The sequence below is a fragment of the Clytia hemisphaerica genome, unplaced genomic scaffold, assembly GCF_902728285.1.
Source record: "Clytia hemisphaerica strain Z4C2 unplaced genomic scaffold, Clytia hemisphaerica genome assembly, whole genome shotgun sequence".
Lineage (NCBI taxonomy): Eukaryota > Metazoa > Cnidaria > Hydrozoa > Leptothecata > Clytiidae > Clytia > Clytia hemisphaerica.
The window spans coordinates 223,970-246,420 of NW_027104423.1; positions in this window are offsets into that span (position 1 = coordinate 223,970).

The following is a 22,451-nucleotide window of genomic DNA, read 5'->3' on the forward strand; positions in this document are numbered from 1 at the left end:
TGTGTTTTAGTCAATGATTTGCTTTTCACGTTCACGCTAAAAATCTCGATTCACGAATTCACAATGGAAAAATCTTATTTTCACGTTCGCGCACGTTCATGTATTCGCGTGCTAAAAAAGTCCAATTCACGTATTCACGTCAGAAAAAAGGCTCATTCATGTGTCACGCCAGCCTCTGGGCGAGCCCCGTAAAGCAAAGTGAAGGACCTGATGCTACATTTGAAAAATTATTGATGATATCTTTTATTTTTTAATGGTGCACGGAATCAAGCTATCATTTTCTAGGAATGCTCCTGTTTTGAATGCGTCCAGCTGTCTTCGAGCAAAAATCATTAACATAGAGTCTTGGACTAATATCCGAATGGTTGAAAGGAATACCGTCCTTTGAAGAAGATCTACGACTCAAGGTATCGTGTCAAACAAGTTATTCATATCACTAAAAATCACGGATTGGTCAGTAACACGATTAATAAAAACATTCAAAAGTGAATCCCCTAAGTATGATGACTTTGTCCATTGAACATTTTCACGTCACTACACACGTGAAACAACTTATGGGTTATGGGTCAACTTCAGTACACCGGCTATGTCACAGCCCCACTGGAAAAAGTGGCAAAAAATTTGTCAAATGTTTGAAAATTGCACTCCAAAACCATCCACAATGGATTTTTTGACCTTTGAACAATAGAATTTCTATCCCCATTGGGATTTCAATAGGAATTTTTATCCCCAAAAGAGTTGTTAAAGAGAACATTCCCATGGTCAGCGTTTTATTTCACTAGCAGAAAAAGAAGCTGGTATCCTCCCGCAGAAAGTTTATCTTGTAACTTTAATTATATCAAAACTTTGCTGCCAGAAAAAAAAACGTAAAAAATAAAGAAGACGAAGATACTTTACGTATTTGGGTAAGTAGTTACACCCGGGCTGCCCGTCAAAGAGCTGTACGCGAAGACACTACCATGGCAAAAACTGGTACTTTGCCTCACTTTTGTGGTTCTGCAGATTTAATCGAGACAGCACGATAAATTCGACACAATCTGGGGAATTTGATTCATCAAGTGATGAGCAAGCTGGGGATACTAGAGAGAACAATTAAATTTTTGCTGGTGCTACCCAGCTAGAAAAAGCTCCTTATTTTTAGTTGGAAGATCCATCAAAATGAACAACAAACTTTTATTGTGAATATTTTTGTAAATCTCTGATTTTTAACAATGTGTACAGAGGAGTCACCCACACAATACGTACGCACAAAAATTCTCAAATTTTGATACCTCCCCCCTCCTTATACGCAGAAAACAATAGAAATGCGTAATTTCTCTAATTTAATACGACCAAAAAAATAATTATTTTGGAGGTGTCGCACTAATAATAGGAGGATATAAATTGCTCTGAATCTGGAATCTTTTTATCGTACTAATAATTAGAGGAAAAACTTTGTAAAGGCGCGCTAAATTGGAGGAAAAATAAAAAAGACAATTTTCACTCTCAAGGATAATCAACAAGTGAAGCTTTCAAAGCCATTTTGCGAAAATGTTGGGTTGAACACGTATCTAAAGTCATCGAGAAAATGCCTGAACCCTCATCAAAACCCGACTTCAAGCTTCCACCACCAAGCAAACAAGATATTGTAGACTGGGTTGAGAAAGCACACAAAGTTCTGTCAAACGACAAAGAGATGGTAGCCAGATCATTTGAAGTATGTGGCATCACAACAACTGATCCAAGCAAAGTGAGAAGTGGAGAATTCTACGAACAATGCATGGGTAATGCTAAAACTATCTTAGATTTAGAGGACGATGCCACTGAAAAAGACGATGACGATGACGACCCTTTTGAATTGTAAATAATATTTTTGAAAATTTGAAAAATTTGAAAGAACAAAACTAATCCTGAAAAAATCAGTTCGTACTATAATTAGAGGAAAATTTGAACTTTACCGTATTAAATTAGAGGAAAATCAAAAGTAGGTAAATGGGTGCTCGCACTAATAATTAGCGGATTTAAATTAGTTCAAAATGACGAAAATAATTTCCTCGCATTAATTAGAGGACGTATTAAATTAGAGAAATTACGGTAAACAATAGAACCCCCTTCCCCTTCGTATCATATGGGTAGCCTTATTAGTATTTCACAACGTGAAATATTTTGCAACGGTTGTTTTGATATTTCGTTTAAATGGTGGTAAAAATAATTGGAATTGAAAAAAAGGTCGGTATTAGTCGGTATCGGTATTTTTTTTAACGGTCGGTATTTGGTACTCCTATACCCCCGTACGCCCTCCCCACTTATAGATATCTGTTCGGGCTATAGTTACTCTACTGTATAAAAAATTGATCTCGATGTAGCCCTTGTAGTCTTTATAGGTATCTGTTCAACTTCCTCCATTGAAAAAGCTTCTTCTAAAAAAGTTTATGCCTACAAATCTCTTTTGCTTCTTAAAATATTGCTAAAAGTGCGAAATCCGATCAAAGTGAAAAAACCGTATTTTTGCGTCTGAAAAGTTTTAATGTCTTAAATATTTTAGAGTTTCAAGTTTTACATTTGAGATATCGGACAAAAGCTCAAATTAAAAAAAAATGCGTCAAGTGATTAGTACGGATCACAAAGAGTTCATTCAACTTGGTGTAATAAAACAATCAAAAGCTGAAAAAATATTTTATTTCAAGGCCCACTCCTAAACTATTATGTCGGTACTTTAACGGTGATTAGAATTATAAATGGCAATAAAAATGGTTCTAAGAATTTTCCCGATTTTACACATCGAATGGTACTTTTTATCTTTGAACCTTTGTAACTTTAATCATAAAAGGTTTTGATAAAATAGAAAAATAAAACCGTGTTAAAATGTTCAAAAAAAGCCTAAATTAATGAATAATTGATGGCCAAAGATACCTAAAGACCTTTTTACTGATACTTGTCGGCTCAGTTGTAATAAAGGACTAACAGGGATAAGAAAAAAAACGGACCAAACACAGAGTCACATATCCTTTGTTACTTTCTATACCAAAATGTCAGTAACCATCCAAGTCGTAAGCGCTATTGTGCATGGTATTGTTATCATTCTACAAATCTTCATACATAATGTGATTCGAAAAGCACGCATTCATAATAATCAATATTATCTTATACGGATTCTGTCAGTAATGGATAAAGGCTTTTCTGTAAACGCTTTCTTGTATGTTGTCCTTCTACTGTTCCAAGTTGAAAGAAGTCAAATAAGCAGTATCTTTGGTTTTGGTGGATACCTTTTCCATGCACTTTGGATGAAAACTGTTCTTCTACTCGCACTTGATCGATACATTGCCGTCAAATATTGTTTATACTACCAGTTTTATGTTACTAAACGAAGAATTAACATGGTGGTAGGTTCTTTGGTTGTCTTAACAATACTTGTACTCTCTGGCTGCTATTTTTTAGACCAATCAAGTGGCATTACGTCATTTTCGTGGCATTCGACGTACGGAATTGTGGTTTACCTGACAACAGTGCGTTTCCTTGTATGCACGGTAATCTTATTAATCGGACACCGTACGCTTCAAATTCGAAACGAAAAAGAGCGATCAATCAAATCATCTCACGTGATCATACACGGGGAAAATGCAGAAAACTTATCATTATTGAAAGTACTTAAAAGAAGCATTAAGGATATCATTATGCTAAATTATTGGACTTGCTTCTTCATATTGCCCATGGCTGTAAGCTCCACTTTATTGCTATTCGGTATTGGTTTGAACAGCAAATACATAGCTTTGGCTATCTATTTTGTACACAGCTTCCATTCTCTGACAAACCCAATTTTATACATATTCTGCTTCTCGAAGATCAAAACTTATTTGTTTCCGAAAAATGTAGATATCATGAAAGAAACTGTCGGACTGTAACAATGATATGATCCAATGGAATTCTAAATCTAGATCTAGAACTTGACACGTATAATTATTCTGGAGAATTTTCTCAATCCAGTGTACATACATTGATTAAACTTCGGTAGGGTACTTGCACTCAGTCGGGGGATTATTTTTCGGAACCCTGTTATCAACATCTGTAAAATTTACTTTGTTCCAGAGTGTGTCTCGTGTATAACGTAGCGTAGTGCTACGGCAATGAATTTATTTCTGTATGTATATAGGTTTTGTTTACGGAAGTCAGTAGCGTGGACAGGAGGGACGCAAAATTGTGTAGCGAGAGCAGATTTTTATGACACAGTAATTATCTTTTTATATTATGAATATATAATCACAGTGTCATAAAGATCTGCTATCCTACACAAATTTTGCGTCCCTCCTGGTCCACGCTACTGGAAGTTAAATTAGAATTTAAAGTTTTTCTGGTTCTGTATCAGTAAGTAAGAATATCTTGGAATATATTGATTTTAAAACGGATAAATTTGCTCTCAGTTCAATCGATGTCTGATATAATTAGTTCTCTTATCGTGTTTCCTATTACCCCCTTTTCTCCACACCCAATTTTCCCTCTTTCATTTGATGAACAACGTTTTCCAAAAATATCTTAAGCTGATTGCATCCACTAAGGTTTCGTGCTCTTTATAGATGAATGCGGTTTGTAGTAGAGGTTTGTGTTTAAGACGCCAAATATATGCAGGAAGGACTTAATAAAAATGGTTCCTGATAGAATATTTTGCAAATGAGGGATTCTTTTAGATACGAATAGTTTATTGCCCTGAGTATCAGAGGTTAAGTTTTCAAAGAATACCAATAATAGAAATTTTATCGCACATGTGTCAATCTAATCACTGTAAAAAAAATTTAGACAACTGGCATTTGTAATTTGGCATTTGCTCATGAGGGATTCGATTTTAATAGCTTTTTCATAGTATTTTCTGTCATGACATTTAAGGAATCGTCTTTTTAGAGTCCTTACTGAAAAGGTGATTCCCTCAAGTTCAACTTTGACAGATCAAACAAGGAAAAGCATGGAATTTCTCAAAAACTGCAGTCATTAAGACTGAAACTTTTTTGCCGTAGGGCTAAGCTATGGCAAATCTTACAAATTTTACAATCTATAGAAAGAACTGAATAAAAAACGAATAAAAACTGAACTGAATAAAAAACGTGCAAATACTTTAAAAAATCAAAAATGTCATTTTTTCTCTTTGTTTTGGTTCCTTTGTTTGATTTGAAATGCCAGAAAAGGGGATTCCTTTGCTCATCATAATGGCATTTCAAATGCCAACGAAATGCCAACACGCTGGCATCATTAGGCATTTGACAGACCGAACAATTGCGCGGAACAATAGAATTCAAAAGAATACTGCAAGCAATTGCAAATGTCAGGCTGATGTCAGCATTTTATCGCGAAAATTCGAATTCTTGCAATTTCTGCTGACGTCATTAATTTTGGGAAAAACTTTCAAAAATTTTTGAAACATCTCAATGTACTTTATCACTGGTTCAAATTTCATATTGATTCATATTTCTTGAGATATCCAACTGTTTTTATTTATGACGTCATCAATCGTCATATCTTAAGATATCTCTAATTATACTGAGATAAAATTTAAGTTACACCGAATACGGTATTCTAGATCCAAATACGCTTTCAAAATTGTATAGTTTGTTATGGTTTAGGTACTGGAACTGGGGCGGAAAAATTAATGCAATTCTGGGACATGCATTAAGTTACGCGAGGATCTTGATGGATGCGTTGACGGGGGATATGGGATACATTAAAACAACGATGGTAGTGGTTCCAGACGTCGCCAAAGAAGACTTTTCACATATTTTCTTAGTTTCATTGAAGACAACACTTATCGTAGAATTTACATGATGACTGATTATAACGTGTGCTTGCAGTTAAGCTATTTTTTTCTATTTTGTAAGTAATTTTGTGACGTGTTAGTTAATGAATTTTAACAGGAGGATTTGACTATTCGTATTTTGAATGAAAGATGAAGAAAACTGTTGCTTGTTAATGAAATAATACCCCCTAATAAAAGTGCCGTGAGAGTTAGAATTGCCAGCGAAAACAAAAACGCTTCAGACGAGTACGGCTATTATTATGATATCCCAACTGCCTGCAGCCCTGGCATATGAGGTAGAGTTCGGAATAAACAAATATATATAATCAACGAATTGAATGACTTTATTACCCTAATCGCATACCGTGAAAAGCACAGGCCAAAATCATATATCGAGATTCCATTCAGCGCGCAATCAACACAGAGAAAAGTAACCATGACGACTATCCAAGATCTTGGATGGAGTTCAAAGTTGATATTTTTATTCCCGTCGTTGAAAACACAGCTTAGAAATATCACCAATGCTTTTCAAAAAGAGTCAGTGATAGAGAATCATGTCATAAAGATCTGCCTATTATTTCCATTCCATTAAAGTAACATTACCAAAACTAATAGTTTAGTAATGACTGTTATACATTTTGGGAATCATGTAAAAGATTTCTTCCGAAAGAAACTCATTTCAATTACAATTAGAGGTTTCTGGGGGGGATTTGTAAATAGTAAACTGCATACTGATACAGTCTGCTAGACATTAATATGGTAATATTTGCCCTTCATCTTTGATTCTTTCTACAGTGATTAGATTGACACATGCGCGATAAAATTTCTATTATTGGCCATCAGAGGTTAATTATATTCTTATATTCTTTGAAAACTCAACCTCTGATACTCAGGGTACTAATCGCATCCTAACACGTAACAGGGTGAACACCGCGGGGATCAAGCATCTTCCCCATTAACAATTTTTCGCTTCAAGTACTATTGTGGAGTATAGTACTGTGAAGAAGTTTATTTTACTACCGGGAACATGCGGGAGCCCATGCCATTTTTCAGAAGAAAAGAATATCCCAGAAAAATTGAAATGTTGCGAAAAATCTACAAAACAAATCGTAGGTAGTATATAAGAATATAGTATCTCAACAAGGTGCATGAATCCGTTAAGATGCCAGCAGGGACTCTCTTTGTTTTTGCCCCTTTTGGGCAAAGGGCCCGGCAAAGGTGAGGTTCGCCCTTTTGGCAAGGTGAGGTTGTTGAAGAAGAGAGGGTGCTTACGCCCGCGGAGGGGTACCGCTAGGTACCGCAGCCGCCTTTAGCCGCCATTGAAGTACACCATTATAGAAAAAATTTTGTTGAGAAAACACTCAATATCGTGTCAAAAATAAACCGGCCAACAAAACAGAGATTTGGTGTGGCAAAAAAAAAAAAAAAAGAAGCAGGAGGCCTCCTCTAACCTGATAACAGCTGTTCATAATTTTCTTACGTGCACGGTAAACCAAACCTCTGAAGGCACTTTTATCTGATATTCCGATGGCGTATTGGCGGCCGCCCACGCTAAAGCTCTAAAGGAGCGGGCCAATATACCATCGGAGAGAAATAGTAGTCATCCATTGATGTGCCGACATAAGTTTAGCCCTCATTTTCGGGGCCGTGCTGAACGCTCAAAAATTGTTTTTTTGAGATCTGGCGCCTCAAAAAGACCGTCAAATCACTGTCGTTAGTTACCACGTCATGAGTATGTCGGCAAAAATTACAAACAACATGGCTGATGTAATTTTCAAAACATGTGTGCTGTTATGGTTGTTTTTGGTTTCTTTTGATGGATTTTTTGTAGTTTAACTGTACTTATCACTCCCTGAATATTAGTTTTAGTATCCAGTGTAATTTCTGTATGTGCACCAACCCAAAAAATGTGTTTCTACCACAGAAAAGTTGATAATCATAACTTTTGTTTTTGTTTGTTTTGATAGCTTATTTTTTCTGCACTTTCTCAAATTTTATACCATTCAAAGACCAAAGACACTAAATAGGTATGTTCCTATATGGGCTTAGGCTTTTATCAGTAACTTTTATGTTGTTATCTATCTTAGACGGTCCTCCAAATATAACTGTTGTCCACCGGCCGACAACCGTCAGACTTCAGTGTTCCAGAACTGAAGTTTTTTGGATAAAATCTTTATTAAACTTCACAAAAGTGTTCATTGAGGGTTAGTATTCATTTACTATAGCTTTAGTTTTTCTTTTAGTGTTATTATAGATGCTGATTATGAGGCTGATCGCCCGTGTAAGAAGCACAACTGACGTCACGTACATTAGGCCACGTGATCATGGATCTCGCATCTCGGATCTCGGATCTTGCGGATCTCGGATCTCGAATCTCGAGGATCTCGGATCTCGCGGATCTCGGATCTCGGATCTCGGATCTCGGATCTTGGATCTCGGATCTCGGATCTCGGATCTTGAATCTTGGATCTTGGATCTCGGATCTTGCGGATCTTGCAGATCTTGGATCTTGGATCTTGGATCTCGGATCTTCGATCTCGGATCTTCGATCTCGGATCTTGGATCTCGGATCTTGGATCTCGGTTCTTGGATCTCGGATCTTGGATCTAAGATCGTTGGATCAATGGATCGTTGGATCGTTGGATCATTGGATCACATTGGATCGTTGGATCACATTGGATCATTGGATAACATTGGATCGTTGGATCGTCGGATCGTTGGATCGCTGGATCAATGGATCAATGGATCGTTGGATCGTTGGATCGTTGGATCAATGGATCGTTGGATCGTTGGATCATTGGATCACATTGGATTGTTGGATCGTCGGATCGTTGGATCGCTGGATCAATGGATCAATGGATCGTTGGATCGTTGGATCGTTGGATCAATGGATCGTTGGATCGTTGGATCATTGGATCACATTGGATCGTTGGATCGTTGGATCATTGGATCATTGGATCGTTGGATCATTGGATCGTTGGATCGTTGGATCATTGGATCATTGGATCATTGGATCGTTAGATCGTTGGATCATTGGATCATTGGATCGTTGGATCGTTGGATCGTTGGATCATTGGATCGTTGGATCATTGGATCATTGGATCATTGGATCGTTGGATCATTGGATCATTGGATCATTGGATCATTGGATCGTTGGATCGTTGGATCAATGGATCGTTGGATCGTTGGATCATTGGATCACATTGGATCGTTGGATCACATTGGATCGTTGGATTGTTGGATCATTGGATCATTGGATCATTGGTTGGATCATTGGATCGTTGGATCAATGGATTTTTGGATCGTTGGATCATTGGATCATTGGTTGGATCGTTGGATCGTTGGATCATTGGATCGTTGGATCATATTGGATTGTTGGATCATATTGGATCATTGGATCATTGGATCATTAGATCGTTGGATCATTGGATCGTTGGATCGTTGGATCATTAGATCGTTGGATCATTGGATCATTGGATCTCTGGATCGTTGGATCGTTGGATCATTGGATCATTGGATCTCTGGATCATTGGATCTTTGGATCGTTGGATCATTGAATCGTTGGATCGCTGAATCATTTGATCATTGGATTTTTTGATCGCTGGATCATTGGATCACATTGGATCATTGGAGTCTGCTAAATTGCGTGGGTTGCGTGGGTGCGTGGATGCGTTGGTCAATATTTTTTGCGTGGGTCAATTTTTTTGCGTGGGTCATATTTTTTGCGTTGGTTATTATTTTTTGCATGGGTCATATTTTTTGCGTGGGTTATTATTTTTTGCGTGGGTCATATTTTTTGTGTGGGTCATTATTTTTTGCGTGGGTCAAAGTTTTTTCACGGGTCATATCGCGGTGTACTTGCAAGGCCGGTGCATCATGAAGATTTAGCCATCGGTAAACACTGATTTTGGAGAAAAGTGAACAATGTTTGAAAAGCCCTTGTGACCAGTAGAATTGTTTTGGATGCTAATTTTTGGTATATGGCTTCATGAGTAAGTATATATTGATAAAATAGTAAAGAAAGATGTAATAATTAACTTTCCCCCACTTTTTTTTGCATAGAAAGTGAAAAATGCCAAAAAAGTGACATTGTCGAAAAATGAGGAAAAAAGCATTGGTGTATGTAAAGCTACCATTTAAGTTAGAATACTTTAATTGAACTTGTACCCAACCTAAAAGCTGCAAAACTTAATTAGCTTTTCATTCAGGCATAGGCACTTTAGGCCGATTTTCGAACTTTTAACTACCCCTGTCAAACTTGGTTCATTGGAAAGCTCTATCTTTTCTCGTTTCAACGAGGGGTCACTGACCTCTGTAACATTTATAGTAAAAGAGTTATTGGATTTTTTGTGAAGCTAATTGGAGCAAAAATTAGCCGATTTTTACTACAAGGAGCCTTCCAAAAAGTGGGCAAAAAACAGGCATTTTTTTAGTCAAAAAAACTTAAGGTTGAGCAAGTTTTGGCTCTAACCCAAGTTTAGGTAAACACTTTTTCGATTTTTTTCTTTCAGGTGATCTTTGATCATCATACTACAGGTTGAAAAAAAAAATTTGATGAAATTTTACTTTTTCGCAGAATTAATACCACTTTTATACAGGGAGGTAACGTAAAAACGAGAAAATCCGGGGGTAAAAAGTAACTAAAATCGCAATTAAAATTCAGGATTTCGATATTGAATGTCCATTTTGATTCATTTCGGTGCTAAAAATGGTGTCTCGTGATACTGAATGTAAGTTTTTTGCAATAACTCTTGGTATACTTTGATTGCAAAGCTAAAATTTTGCACACTGAAAGGTATTGTGGTAAACTAGAGTTTGAAAAAGATTTTTTTGAAAAGATCGATGACGTCAGCATTTTATTGGAAAAATTCGATTTTTGCTTATTCCTGCTGACGTCAGCAGAGAAAATGAAAATTTTTGATTTAAAAATTTTCTTTACCTGAATATCTTTCAGTGTGCCAAATTTCATTGTAAGCCAAAAAATTGAAATCAAAGATATAGTATACTACCGGGTGCACCAAAAAAAAGTATACAGGTTTGTCGAGATATTGTGAGCTTCAGGATTTAAATTTTTTGTTCATTTTTTTTTATCGTATAGAAGATGCTCTAACTTAAATTTTGAGCTATCATACATTAGGTTTGAAAAAGTAGTTCGAAAGTTATTTAAAAAAAACTGACTTTTTTTTAATGTCAAAATTTCAAAAAATCATCAAAAACAGCGAGCAAACTTTTCTCTTGACACTTATCTTCTTTACACATAAAAATACCAAAAAATGTTCATCAAAACTCATTACAGAATTTAAAAATATGGTAAAGCAAGCTATTCCCATGTGGGATAATATTTTTGGAAAAGCTGAAAAAAAGTTTTGGAAATCTCCAAGAGAGGTTTTGATGTTATATGTGTGCTATGTGAGAAAACTTTTAAAAAAATATATCACCATTCCTCGACTAGTTGCTCAAAGAACTTGGGTCTGCATTGAGTTTGCTCGTGTTGGAAATGTTCAGGACGGGCAAATAAGATGGAGAAACTGTTGGCAAAATATAAATAAGAAAAAAAAACACAACAAAAAAACAATAAAATTGTGTTTTTGCCATTTTGTCTTATTTATACAGATTTATAGCGTGATTGCTGTTTTTAATGATTTTTTGAAATTTCGACATGGAAAAAAAGTCAGTTTTTTTAAAATAACTTTCGAACTACTTTTTCAAATTTAATGTATGATAGCTCAAAATTCAAGTTAGAGCATCCTCTTTCCGATAAAAAAAGAATGAACAAAAAATTTAAATCCTGAAGCTCACAATATCTCGACAAACCTGTATACTTTTTTTTGGTGCACCCGGTATATCTTTCCATGTGCCAAATTTTATTGTCTGAATTCGTCCCAGGCAACAGATATTATCGTGCATCGTGAATCGTTGGATCACGCATCGTAAATTACACAAACCGCAATTTAAATTAGACATGTTCACAGATGATATAAGTCTAAAAACTTGTTAAGAAATTGCATGCAAATGATAATCATTTTAACACAAAAATAAATGTATTTTAACTAATATTGGTTTTTAGCTTCATACTAAGAAAATAAAATCTTAGATATTTACAAGTTGATATCATTCTAAGACTCATCAGAGTAAGAAAGTGCCAAAATATCTGTCTACTAAGGAACCAATGGAAATATGGCAATGAATTTTGGAGATATCGAAATGCTGTACACCTTAGTTTCATATGAAAAAATTCCTTGTCATCAATATTTTATACCACCATAATATGCCAGTCACAAATAAAAAGTTACTTAAATGGATCTCCTTCTTTACAGATTTGGATTTTCAGTGCATAACATGTTACTTTAGTATTCATGATAATATACCAAATTGTCAACCTTGAAATTGTCATATTTAGTTATTCCTATTATATTTACAACACTTTCCAGCAATCTTTTTTGTGAAATTTGTGTCTTGATAAACCAAACTCCATGACATTTGTATTATTGATATTAAATCACACCTTGGAACAATAGAGTTCCTTGGTCCAATTGTTGCAAGAATGTTTGTCTTTGTTTGTATTTTCATTATATGTGCAACATTATCATTACATCATTGTCAGCAAGTTACATTGTATTGTCAGCTTTAGAGGTTGTCTTTGTTGAATTTGTAATCCTGGCACCTGAATGTGAAAGGAAAGAAAAATTCAAAATTTCATAATGGGAAATAATCTCTTTTAAAGGAATCAATGCCAAATGTGTGGTCATTCGCTGAAATCTCCCGAGAAAAAAAGACTCTAAGGTGTGAGACTCTGCTTGATGGTTAGGGCTATGTTTGCCATGCATATATACTGAGCCATTAAAGAAGTTTACAGGAGAGTACAAAAAGGACAGCAGGGAACATACAAAAAGAGTCACGAGAGCCTACAAGAAAGACCACATGGAGAGCCTACAAGAAGGACCATGGGGAACGTACAAAGGTACACGGGGAACGTACAATAATGTACACGGGGAACATACAATAAGGTACACGGGGAACGTACAATAAGGTACACGAGGAACATGCAATAAGCAGTCAGGGAAATCCCTCAATTGTGGTAGTAATTTTTTACTGCAATTGCGGTATAAACGTCACTTTTACATTTTTTATATACCACAATTGCAGTATTCAAGAAACAGAATTCAAGATTCAAGGAGAAAACAGGCAATTTTTGTACATAATTGATCATATCTTTTTAACGCGCAGACAAAATATTTTTTCCGTAGATCAGATTCTTTTACTAAAGAAAAGCTTTCTTCGCGTACAATTTTTACAGTCGATGTTTGTTTATCTTTGTCGACCAGCACTATATGCAGCAGTTATAAGCTAGCCACGAATGAAAACTACTGCAATTGCAGTATATCGCAATTGAGGGATTTCCCTGACTGATAAGGTACACAGGGAACCTGCAATAAGGTACACGGGGAACTTGCAATAAGGTACACGGGGAACTTGCAATAAGGTACACGGGGAACTTGCAATAAGGTACACTAGGAACGTACAATAAGGTACACGGGGAACGTACAGTAAGGTACACGGGGGACATACAATAAGGTACACGAGGAACATACAATAAGGTACACGAGGAAATATTTGGAAATGTTTGGAAATATTTCGCGGATGAGGCCCTTCCAAATTTCCATTGGGACTTAATTTCGCGGATTTTCGCAGATGACACCCAAATCCGCGAAATCCGCGAAATTTAATCCCCGCAAAAGTTTATCCCATTAAAGTACATACAGAACAAGTATTTTGAAATGTCTTTATGGACAAATTTAATCGTTTAATCGCAATCCAACGATTCAATGACCCAATGATCCAGAGATCCAACAATCCAATATGATACAACGATCTAATGATCCAACGATCCAATGATCCAATGATTCAACAATCCAACGATCCAATGTGATCCAATATGATCCAACGATCTAATGATCCAACGATCCAATGATCAAACGATCAAATGATCCAACCAATGATCAAACCAATGATCCAACGATCCAACGATCCAACGATCCAATGATCCAACGATCCAACGATCCAATGATCCCCAATGATCCATTGATCTAACGATCCAATGATCCAACGATCCAACGATCCCCAATGATCCAACGATCCAATGATCCAACGATCCCCAATGATCCAACGATCCAATATGATCCAATGATCCAATGTGATCCAACGATCCAATGATCCCCAATGATCCATTGATCCAACGATCCAATGATCCAACGATCCAACGATCCAATGATCCAACGATCCCCAATGATCCAACGATCCAATATGATCCAATGATCCATTGATCCAATGATCCAATGTGATCCAATGATCCAATGTGATCCAAGGATCCAACGATCCAATGATCCCCAATGATCCATTGATCCAATGATCCAATGACCCAACGATCCAACGATCCAATGACCCAACGATCCAACAATCCAACGACCCAACGATCCCCAATGATCCATTGATCCAACGATCCAATGATCCAACGATCCAATGATCCAACGATCCAATGATCCCCAATGATCCAATATGATCCAATGATCCATTGATCCAATGATCCAACGATCAAATGATCCCCAATGATCCAATGTGATCCAATGATCCAATGTGATCCCCAATGATCCAATGATCCAACGATCCAATGATCCAACGATCCAACGATCCAACGATCCAACGATCCAACGATCCAATGATCCCCAATGATCCAACGATCCAACGATCCAACGATCCAATGATCCAACGATCCAATGATCCAACGATCCAAAGATCCAACGATCTAATGATCCCCAATGATCCAACGATCCAATGATCCAATGATCCAATGTGATCTAATGATCTAACCATCTTAGATCCAATGATCTAACCATCTTAGATCCAATGATCTAACCATCTTAGATCCAATGATCCGATATCAAATATCCGAGATCCAAGATCCAAGATCCAATGATCCAACGATTCAATGATCCAATGTGATCCAATGATCCAACGATCCATTGATCCAATGATCCAATGTGATCCAATGATCCAACGATCCAACGATCCAATGATCCAACGATCCAATGATCCTCAATGATCTAATGATCTAATGATCCTCAATGATCTAATGATCTAACGATCTAACGATCTTAGATCCAATGGTCCGATATCAAAGATCCAACATTCGAGATCCAAGATTCGAGATCCATGATTCGAGATCCAAGATCCGAGATCCAAGAACCGAGATCCAAGATCCGAGATCCGAGATCCAAGATCCGCAAGATCCGCAAGATCCGAGATCCAAGATCCAAGATCCAAGATCCAAGATCCAAGATCCGAGATCCAAGATCCGAGATCCGAGATCCGAGATCCAAGATCCGCGAGATCCGAGAGCCGAGATGCGAGATCTATGATCACGTGGCCTACTGTACGTGACGTCAGTTGTGCTTCTTACACGGGCGATCAGTCGATTATGACTTTTCTCTTCTTTCAGGCTTTTTTGTGTACAATGTTATTTCTATTTTGTTTTTGCTTCTGTGATCAGTTTAAATAAGGAAAAATACTTATTTGAGTATTTCTACATTCCCTCCTTGTGAAAAGAATGATAATATTTTGCATGATTCCTTCTCCAAAAAGTTTTGTATTTGAATTTATTTCGTCAAACATTTTGAAGTTTTTTCTGAACCAAATTTTGTCGGCCATGACACTTCCCTGTCCAAATTGCACTCGGGCCCATTTTTCTAAAAAATTACGCGGTCAGGCGAAATTCCGTAATGTATTTCTTCCAGATGTTGAAAATTTCGTAGATACTAAACCCCGAAACGGGTGGGAAACTAGTGGAAACGAATGCAAACGGGTGGAAACGAGTGGTGAAACGAGTGGAAACGAGTGGCGAAACGGGTGGAAACGAATGAAAAACAACTGGAAACACATGAAAACGAGTGGAAACGAGTGCTAGGGGTTCATATCAAACTAATAATTTTTTTTCAAATGTCTCTTAAAACATTGTTAAAAACAGAACGCTGCTTTGATAACAGAATGGAAGCGATTTTCTTTTTGGTAGTCAGTAAGCAGCTTATTTTCATTTGAAACCAAATCCAGTATTTCAGATACTTTTGTGTTTTGATGTTATATGTTTTTATGGTTGGATTTTTTATGACAAAGAAACATGGTTGTTGCTGCAAAGCATATATTCTTGATATTTCCTTAGGATGTGAATGATCACTGCAAAGTCTTTTTAATGTAAGGGAAGATTTTTTCCTAATAAGACCTGTCTGTACTGTGTTGCTTGCTTCCAATTTTTAAAACCTTCCTTTTATTTTTATCAAAGGGTGTACAAAAACCTTCCTTTTCTGGGCGTCCTTTTGTGTATCTGGACCATTACATTGTAAAGCCCTCGGAAAAGCCCTCCAATCGATCTGGTATAATCTTCGCACCACAATGAAAATTAACACCAGGAGAGTTTGTAAAAGGAAGATTTGCATTCCAAACTATAACACTAACTACAGTGTTTGTTTACTTCCAGCGAGAGCGACCAATCTTGGCTTGTTTACGGTGTTTGTCAGGAAAGATGAAGTCTTGTAAGCGGTAAGTTTTTTAATATATTTTAGATCACATTTTTTATCCCAATCGAAATAAAGCTTTTCTCTAATTGGAATTCGTTTGGGAAAAAACACACAACAATTTGTGTGCCATAATATAGCATTTACTTCTCTGAAATAATAAAAAACTACCAGAGTTTGTTTGGCAATGGTTTGTTTCAATTTGAGTTAACTATTGAGGCAAGGTGAAGCGTGACGCTGCAGATCAAATCTGTGTTTTGACTGGACTCGCCAACCTTTATGATTATAAAGGTACAGTCTGTTTAATGCAACAATACTCTTTTTAATAAATTCAAAATCCCATGAGTGTGCTGTTATATTGCTTTTCATTTTATATAAAATTGTATCTTTAAACTCTTTGATGTTCATTATTTGTTCGCGTAATTTAATTTCGTGAAAGAGCAATGCAAAACGATTTTGCAAAAAGGCCGAAAATTCGCGAAAACGTGTCAAGTATATTTTGTTCAAATTTCGACCTTTTCGTGTACAAAAAAGGTGGTAAAAAAGGATGGCATTTTCAATTTTGTTTTAAGGGGACTGAATAAAATTAGTTTTAACGATTTTTAGTGGGAAATATTGTTTTCGGTGAGCAAAAAGTAACGAAAATTTGTTTATCCAAACATCATTTTTATACTTCTTAATACAATATATTTTCGCCAAACCGTAAAGGTCCATCAAGTATATGGCACCAATCACCATTAGAACCTGAATAGAACGCGAATGCCAAATTATCTTTACCCCCTAGCACTCGTTTCCACTCGTTTTCATGTGTTTCCAGTTGTTTTTCATTGGTTTCCACCCGTTTCACCACTCGTTTCCACTCGTTTCACCATTCGTTTCCACCCGTTTGCATTCGTTTCCACTAGTTTCCCACCCGTTTCGGGGTTTAGTATCTACGTGAAAATTTTCCCGACCTTCAGAGCTTTAGCGTGTCGGAAGAAAATTTCTACATCGGGTGCCAGATAAAAGGCACTTGAAAATTATATTTTCACCCATCCCTTTAGAGCTTCAGCGTGGTGGGCAGAAAACAACCACAATCTGATCTCAGGTTAGCCTCCTCCAGATCCAGCCCAACTTGAAAATAAAGACTCAGGAACCTTCCATTCTGGAAAAACTGGAACTACAAGTAACTGCAAACACAAAAAGACTGAAAATAGAGAGAAGCAGAAGCCAGGTTGCCTTTTTTTTGCTTTTCAGTTTTTTAACAGCTACTTTTTCTTTTTGTTATTTTTATTTGACTTTGACTCCAGCCAGTTGCCAGTCGCCGCCAGTAAAGTAAAACAGGATAAATTATCTTGTAACTGTAAGGTAATATTGGATAACAATCCTTGAAAGTAGAGTAGTAAGTAAGTAAAGAAGTATCTATTGACATAGACCTTTTTTTAAAGAGGCAGCCATGTTGAATGGGCCATTCCAGAATTTGTCTGTAACAGGGGGCGGACGACACAGGATTTCCGACGGCAAAAGTTTTCACCAAAATTTGAAATTTCCAAGGCGAGAGAAGAAAATGTATGAATTTCCAAGGCAATTGAATTAAAAAAGGCAAAAAAGAGTGGAATTTCCGATGCATTTTGCAAAAGTACATGGATTTTTATCGGAATTTCCAACCACCACTGGAAAAGAAAAATTATTTCCGAGGCTAGAGAAAATTAAAAAATGAACGTCGTCTGACGGGGGGTAACAAAAATTTTCTGGAATGGCCCAATAATTATGTACTCCAGCATAAAAACAATGATACAGCCATGCATAATTTTTAAAATATCCATGATACAGTAATTATGCATGGCTGTATCATTGTTTTTATGCTGGAGTACATAATTATTCAACATGGCTGCCTCTTTAAAAAAAGGTCTATTGACAATCAAATTAAATATATTACATTATATTTTCTTAACAAACAAAAAAATACAAAAAATCTATTTTGTATTTGGCCTGTGTCACAAATAACTTGTGTTTGCTTCATTTCCAGCCCCAAAATGTGAGTCGGTCGGTCGGTCGGTCGGCATATAAAATCATCAGAAAAATGCACTCTGAACAGGGTAGGTGGTTGGTGCATGCTGAATTCATCTGAAAAATGCGCTCTGAGCATAGGTTTGTTCAGGCGGCAATTTAAGTATCATTCGAGTGTGCAAGCTGTAATAAGATTATTTTTACATACAGTATCGTGACTGTGCAAAAAGCAGTTGCATCAAAAAATCTTTGAAAAATTGTGGATAGTTTAAGTCTTAAAACACTCAATGATCAAAACGCGGGATACGCGGCTCTGAATCTACAAAATTCTTTGAATAACCATCGCTAAAAAATCTGACAGATCTTCCGACTCTCCGACTCTAAAAGAGTCGGATTTTTAACATAGAACATAGAAAGTGAGTCGGTCAGGTGATGCAAACACAACTTATTTGTGAACTTGGCCTTTGTGAAAAATAAAAATAAAGAATTGAAAGAATAGTTGTTTTGGAGAACGCGACGGCCTAGGTATTGAATAAATATGCTCCACAACAGTTACCTAGAGACAAGATAATTTATCACGTTTTTATTGGTGACTGTGGGAAAGTAATGTATGTAGAGTAATTTGTTTATCAATAGGCTGTCCCGTTCTCCAAAACAACTATAATATACTTGCAGTACTAAAAACGCCCGGTCTTTTAGTCTCGTCTAATTTCTGCTCTCGAAACTTGCAAAACGCCCGTCCGCCCAATACTTACTACCCAATCATCTTAAATCTACTTTAATTGTTCTTTGAAAGTTCAAAAAATAGCATTTAAAACTACCGTAAGTTGGTCTAATCAACATCTCTTTTCTAATCCCGACACCCTTCTTTAGAGTTAGGAATTAATATGAAGGTTAGGCTAGCTCTAAAGCTCTAGAACAGCATCAAGGAGTTTCTTTTCCAACAACTTCCATCAAAATGATCTGTCACAGCTAAGTATACCATTTGAGCGCAGTCTGAGAAATGAGTCGAAACGCTCGCAGAACGCTCGCAGAACACCCACAAGCTCCCGTGCTGGTGAAAAAACTTTAATCTGTCAATCATTTTCACAAGCGAAGAGTATGCTTAGCGATTTTAGCTTTACGATAGTGCCGTGGATCATTAGTGGATAGTATTCAATTATCATTATCATTATCTCTTTATTTTCATTCCTAGAACTTTTGCAAAAGAAAGGAAAAAGTTGTATTTTAATGCTCTATTCACATAGTGAATTTGAAAAATCTTCTATATGTGGCATTTTTTTCCAAACTTAAAAAAACTGATTTGTGTCCCGCTTTTCCGGGACTTTAGGTTAAGTGCTTGCATGCAGCATTGGGTACAAAGTTCAAATATGCGTTTCCTGTGATTTTTGTATGAAGAATTAGGTCAATACTGAAGGTCTGAATAGCTGATGGAAACTTTTTTTCTTTGCTCAAGCGATCATATAGGAAAAAATATTTTGTCTATCAGTGATTCCCACCTTCTTATTATTCTCATCTCTAATAAAGGGTGCAAAATTAAAGGAGGAATGTCGACATTAGACCAACTTACGGTATGAATCTATTAGACTTACAAAAAACAAAAAGTTTGATGCTTGATTAGTAAAATATTTCAATAAAAATAATAACCATGTGGAGGGCCTTGCAAGAAATTGACCTCTCAAATCAGCTAAATTTTTGTTTTTGTTTTGTTGTGATTTCAGACCATGGTTTCTCCAGACAATCTAAAAACTTTAAGGCTCAAATTTTCATTAAGTATCATTATATTTGTTCCATATTCTATCACGCAAAGAAAAATCATGGTTTTGATCAAAATATTTGAAAATGAAGCAATTCTGAGGATAACACTTCCTGACATTACCCAATTTTGTCTATTTTTTCACAGAAAATAGATCTTAATTTGTAAAATATTTTAATTAATTCCTAGTTTCAATTTTCAGTGCACGTTTTTCTAGCGCTTTGTTTTACGGGCAATTTTTGTGTCACATAAACTTTCTCTGCTGTTTTTATTAATAATACATTGTCAAATTTGAATCTCCACAGGATCTATGATGACGTCCCCTCTAAGAATGAAAAAGAAAGGATTTTGTCAGTTTTATGCATATTTATTAATTTGCATAATATTCTAATCATGGCGCAAGCACATTTTTCCTAGACTAGTCAAAATACCTCTTTTTACTCGCAGGATTTTGTTGGTAATTTTCATCTCGTTGTTTCAAAATGAAGCACAACCAAAAAAAGTTATGATCTGATATGTTGTCTTATCATTATATTATGATGAATTTTTTTTGGTCAGCCAAAGTATATATATTGGGGGTTCTTAGTCTACGCAGGCTTTCGGCATTCTGGTAAGTGAGACAGAAGATGCTAATCACTAAAGTAAACCCCTGTTTTGTGACATTTTTTATGTCATCCACTATTTTCCTCTATAATGAGGGCATTATGTGGCTTATATGTCAAAATACATCCACGGTTAAGCTGAATAATTTATCTGCCTGTTGCAAAAAGAGCAAAATTTTGTGGCTTTCTCAACTTAAATATATCAAAGCTTGAAGTGTGAGTAAAATGTGTGACTGATAGGCAGACCACAAAAAATATGTATATGTACTTTTAACACTTTTTGGAAAATTCAGCCTTTTTTCTTTCAAGTCCACGAGGTCCCATTCAGAGAACACTTTCAATATCATGTGGTTTACACTTACAAAAAAACAAAAATATTTGAACTTCAGCCTGCTTCAGCCACAATCTTGACTCAAAAACAAATTTTTTTTTTCAATCATATCTCCTCTATTGCCCTATGAAATTTCTATGGCTGACTCAAAAAATATGAAGAGTTATTCCAAAAAGTTGTTTTCAGCATTTTTTACAATGTCACACTATTTTTGATTAGCATCAAAAGTGAAAAAAGCTGGTGTTTTGAAGTGCTTTCATGCACTCGAAATATCAAAGATGATCGTTACATCAATGTTTGGGCCAAAAGAATATTTTGCTATTTTGGACATATATAACATGACGAGGAAATGTTGGGGTGTGTTCAGGCCATGCTGGGAATTGTATGTTTTCACTGCTAATTTATTATGAGGTCAAAATGGTATCGCGTCCGCAAAAGGTCTATACTCAGTATTACTGTAAGTTTTTTTTTTAATTTCAATAAATGAGATTGCTAATATGATGAAGTTAACGACTGGTCTTATTTTATTTTTCATTTTTCTTCAGTCTTATAACTATTACCTTTTTTAAAGATGATATGTTTGGGGTAAAAGGAAGCAGCAGAAAGGGTGGCACCTTCCTGACTATTCAGATAGATAAAAGCCACTTATTTACGCAATGATACCCTCCAAGTAAAATGAAAGATCAAGTTGTTTTGAGATGTGACTTCACATTCTATTGCTTTTGCAAACGAAAAAATAGCAAAGTTGATTTCGAACAGATTTACAATCTAATGTTTTAATCTAGATATAGAAAACGTTCTATAAAATAAAACAAGAGATGTTGTTGACCCATAGATGTTTCTGGAATATTTTGATAACAAACATTATTTTCTTTTCTAATTTTTATTGTTTTCTTTTATTTGTGTCTGGGAAAATACTACCGATTTCCCAAGAATGTTTTCACCATAAAATCCGTGAAAATTCAACTTGTGAGGTGCTTTGCTTAACTTTGTAAATGGATGAATTTCCAACTGGCTTTTTTTGAGAATCGATGATTGAATTTATGATTTTAAAATCTGTAGCGACTAGGGGGGGGGGAGGAAATCGTAGCTACAGAGGCTTTGGAGTTGTAGATGTTTTCACGACTCAAGTTCAGCCCTAATATTTTGGTTTTCATTATAAGGAAGTCTGGAGAATTTGTCAGGAATATTTCATAGGCTTCCTCTGAATCCCAGAAACAAGTCAAAACAAATTAGATTCATTTGCAATCAGCTATTCATTTACCTTCAAACTAATATAAATTACAAAACAAAATTTCTTTCCATGCAAAATTAATCTTTTTCAGAGGTAAAATTCTGCCTTGAGTTTGAAGCTTTGACTAATGTAACTTAATGTATGTCTAAATTTTCTAAAATTTTTTGGAGAGAGTTCAACCCCAATAAATTATACATCCAAAGAAGCCTTATTGAA